This window comes from Heterocephalus glaber, unplaced genomic scaffold (assembly GCF_053883595.1).
Source record: "Heterocephalus glaber isolate CG9 unplaced genomic scaffold, H.glaber_assembly_v1.0 deba00001463, whole genome shotgun sequence".
In the NCBI taxonomy this organism is placed as follows: Eukaryota; Metazoa; Chordata; class Mammalia; order Rodentia; family Bathyergidae; genus Heterocephalus; species Heterocephalus glaber.
This window is the reverse complement of record NW_028258310.1, coordinates 3,052,353-3,057,106: the sequence shown is the minus strand read 5'-3', so window position 1 is coordinate 3,057,106 and position 4,754 is coordinate 3,052,353. Positions and strand designations below refer to the sequence as shown.

Genomic DNA, 4,754 nt, shown 5'->3' with positions numbered 1-4,754 from the left:
ACTATCTCGAATCTATAAAGAACTTAAAAAGATCAGACCTCCCAAATTTAAAGACCCAGTCTGAAAATGGGCACCTGAAATGAACAGACATTTCTCAGACAAAGAAGTAGAAATAGCGAACAAATACATGAAAAAATGTTCAACATCACTAGTCATTCGAGAGATGCAAATGAAAACAATGCTGAGATTCCACCTCACTCCAGAAAGAATGGCTGCTATCATGAAATCAACCAATAACAAATGCTGGTGGGGCTGTGGGGAAAGAGGAACCCTGCTCCACTGCTGGTGGGAGTGTAGACTGGTGCAACCACTGTGGAAATCAGTATGGAGATACCTCAAAGAACTAGGACTGGAAGTCTCATTTGACCCCACTGTTCTACTGCTGGGGATCTTCCCCAAAGAATTAAAAGAATCATACCACAGTGATATATATGTGCCCATGTTCATAGCAGCACAGTTTGTGATAACTGAAACTTGGAAACAGACCAAATGCCCATCACCTGGAGACTGGATAAAGAAAATGTGGTTTTTTTATAAAATGGAGTACTACTCAGCCATAAAAAATGAGAAATTAGAGACATTTATAGCTAAATGGATGCACATTGAGGGGATACTCTTAACTGAAATAAATAGGACACACATGTGTAAATACCGAATAGTTTCTCTGGTGTGAGAAACTGAAAGTGTAAATAAGGACTAAAATGTATAATAGGTAATGTGAAATAGGAAGAAAAGGGGCAAAGGGGAAGGAAGTGGGAGGGCTAGGGGAAAGGATAGAAGGGAATGGGATTAATAAGAGAAAATGGAAAAATAGGAACAAAATCTTTGTAAATAGGGAGGACTGGAGGGGTTGAAGGGAGGGCTGGGCAAGGGTGAAAAAATAAGAACCAAGAGAGACTATGTAAAGGTGCAAATTTCCAATGATGAATGTCATTATATTGTATACCTAAAACGTACCAATGATTAGAATGAATAATCGATAATGCAAAATAGGAAGAAAAGGTCCAAAGGGGTAGGGGTCGTGGGAGGGGCAGGGTAAAGGAAAGAAGGGAAAGGAAAAATGATGAGAAATGGACAAAATGGAAATAAAATCTTTGTAAATAGGGAACGGTGGAAGGGGTGAAGGGAGGGCTGGGAATGGGGAAAAAATAAGAACCAAGGCCCTTTTTATCAAGATGGTGCCGAAGGCAAAGAAGGAAGCTCCTGCCCCTCCCAAAGCTGAAGCCAAAGCAAAAGCTTTGAAAGCCAGGAAAGCAGTGCTGAAAGGCATCCACAGCCACAAAAAGAAGAGAATCCGCCTGTCACCCACCTTCCGCCTTCCCAAGACACTGCGGCTCAGGCGGCAGCAGAAATACCCTCGGAAAAGCGCCCCCAGGAGAAACAAGCTTGACCACTATGCCATCATCAAGTTCCCCCTGACCACAGAGTCAGCCATGAAGAAGATAGAGGACAACAACACACTCATATTCATTGTGGATGTCAAGGCCAACAAGCACCAGATCAAACAAGCTGTGAAGAAGCTCTATGACATTGACGTGGCCAAGGTCGATACCCTAATCAGGCCTGATGGAGAGAAGAAGGGGCATGTTCGATTGGCTCCTGATTATGATGCTTTGGATGTTGCCAACAAAATTGGGATCATCTAAGCTGAGTCCAGCTGGCTAATTCTAAATACACATTATTTTTACCATAAAAAAAAAAAAAATAAGAACCAAGATACATCGTGTAAAGGTACAATTCCCAATGAGAAATGTAATTGGGTTTTATACCTATAATGTACCAATAAAAGAATTTAACAAAAAAAAAAAAAGAAAAGTTTCAGTGTAGCCTTGGAAAATGAACAAGGATATCAAAGAACAGCAAGACACCTGTTTTCAAGGTGCATATATTACCAAGCAGTTACTTCCTCAAAAATAATTGTGAATTAAGCTTTTTGATCCCCAAGGTGGATGATAACATTTAAATATTATATCTTAGGGATGCTAAATATAACATAATATCTTAGATATGTGAATATATACTCATAAAATCTTAGAGATGTTTCTGTATAAAAAAAAATTTTAGAAAGTATATGACCATGGCTCTTTTCAAAATGCTAATTATATGCCTATAAGGCCTGAAGTATTGGCCTAGAGTGGACATTCTCTGAAGGAATATGAATGTGCAGGGAGGAAAAGAGGAAGAGCTGAATCTAAGTCAAACTGAAAGCAGAATGGCCAAAGGCAACCCCTACCCAGAGACCGAGCCAAGAAAGAACGGCTCCTGTAATTCCTGCAGCCAAATTGCAGAAAACACAGCATAGGAACTGCGGGTATGGGAATTTTCAGTAGATTCTGATTTCAAATAGTTTGAACTATTTTTCCTTTAAGAGCATAAGCAATATGCCATTTTCTTTCCAAAAGAGTCTGTGTAATGCTTGGCTCCCTTAAGATTAGTCCTTGCTTAAATTCAAGATGGATCTTGTATGGCTTGAACAGGCAAAGATCCCATTTGTTCTGGGTCCTGTAAAAGTAAAAACAACAGCACAGGTCAGGCTGCAGGGGTGGTGGGAGTGTGCACTAGCAGAACTAAACAATGACATTGGGAGTCTGCAGGTACAGCGGTGGCTTTTCACGCTTTTGTGCTGCAGGGCTTAAGGCCTGGTGCTGGGCACCTGCAGCCAACTATGCTGGATCCATGTTCCACTGCTCTGGGCTGAGACTCAAAAGTGTCCCAGATATGGTGCCACTTGGGGGCTTGCTAGAAATACAGGCCTGCTGAATCAGTCTGTACTTTCACAAAACACCCAAGTGGTTTGTATGAACACTGAAGTTTGAGAAGCATTGCTGAAAGTACTCTGAATCTGCTACCCCAAAATGTCACTTTAGCATAAGGATTATTTTTAGCTGAAGGCAATTGAGAAACAGCAGAAATAGGAAGTGCTGTCTGGCCTCCCCCCTTCTGCAGAACAGCAGGGCATAAATTCCATTGGTAAAGATGTTTCCCCATTCTTACCACCAGAGACAACTGTGTCTGCACAACAAACTTTGCTAAACAATCCTTATCTACCATATATTTCCTATTCATTTTCCCACAATTTGCTGCCAGAGGAGCGAAAACCACCATTTCCTTTGTCTTGTCATTGCTCTACAATTTATCAGCCTTTGTTAAAATGACACAGAAGCCCCTGAGTCTAACCATCCTCAGCCTTTTCATTTCCTCTCTGTGAAGTTACCACAAGTGAATGAAATGTGTACACCCTTTTTCTTGTTAATCTGCCTTTTATTAGTTAATTTGCAGATCTCTGATAGATAAATTAAGACAGTCAAGTTTCCTACATAGCTTGTGGGATGAGTTTGTGGCTTAGAAAAGAGATTTAATAACAGAACACTTTTGGGTACTATTTAATTAATTCTTTAAGCTTGAGCCGACTAAGAGAACCAAAAATATTTGCTTCTGATCCACAGGATTGTTTATTACTTACCATGAAATTTCCCCTAACCAAGATGCATCATGTAAAGGTACAAGTTCCCAATGAAAAATGTAATTGTGCTGTATACCTAAAATGTACCAATAAAAGAATTTAAGAAAAAAAAAAAAAAGAAATTTCCCCCACATTGTGGTGAAGAGTAAATGCAGGTACTTAGTATTTCAAGAGGGCTGAGATAGGTAGGGCCCAGGAGCCAGTAAAAAATGGCTCTCACATCAGTCCTTTGTGTCCTCGGATGGATGGAAAACATGCAGAAAAAATACTATATCTGTACTGAACATGTCCAGACAGTTTTCTTGTCAGAGTTCTCTAAATAATGCAGTATGACAACTATTTACATAGTATTAGATATTATAAGTGATCCAGAGAAGATTTAAAATATATGGGAGGATGTATGTAGATTATATGCAAATATTGTGGCATTTTATAGAGAGATGTGAGCAGCAGCAGACTTTGGTGTGGGAAGGTCCTTGCACAATCCCCTGAGGATACTGGAGAACAACTGTAGCTGAAGAGAGATCATCTCTGAATTTAGAACAGAAGCCGCTTCTTCCTACTCTTCTAGACTTCCTGCTGGCTAAGAGCATCTCTTTGCCTAGAGGTATTGATTATAGCCAGAAATAAATCAGAAACTTCTGTGCCTGCTTGAGTTAAGAGAAATCAGACTTCACACTCTTGACAGCTCTGCCTCGGCCAAGATCTGCGCCCAGCCGACACGAATCATTTATAAACAGAAGTGAGGCGGCACTCTCTCAGCATGGCCACCGACACTGGAAATATTAAGCTGAAGCAGAGGCCCAGTCCCCAAATTAGCAGCAGCAGTAGCACCAGCACCACCACCAGCAGCAGCAGCAGCACAAGCAGCAGCACTTATTTAATCAGAAGCTTAGAGTCTGGGGCCCAGTAATCAGAGTTGTACCCATCCCTCCAAGTGATTCTAATGCAGGTTGATCACTGACATGAGAAACATTCCTCCCGTTGCATACTGAGTTCTTCTCATGTACCCAGTACAATTCTAAGCCTGATGATTCTCTTAATCTCACACCAAGCCTACAAACTGGACCCCATTTTTATTCCTTTTGAACAGATAAAGTGAGAATCAGAGCACATCACTTCCTAAAACTGAAGCCACCAAATGCCTGCCACTGTGTCGTACTGTACCCTAGCAAAACCCACCTGACTCTGTTTAGTGGGACCTACAAGGAGAGAAGCAGCAACTGAGGCCATAATCAAACAAATGACAAGTAAGAGGCGGACATTGTTATGTAAAGAGCTGTTCGAGCTG

General features: G+C 41.0%; 1 pseudogene; it reads left to right on the top strand.

Moving 5' to 3' along the window:
* Nucleotides 1-1,160: 1,160 nt before the first annotated feature.
* Nucleotides 1,161-1,683, top strand: LOC101715252 (large ribosomal subunit protein uL23 pseudogene; annotated as a pseudogene).
* Nucleotides 1,684-4,754: the final 3,071 nt, after the last annotated feature.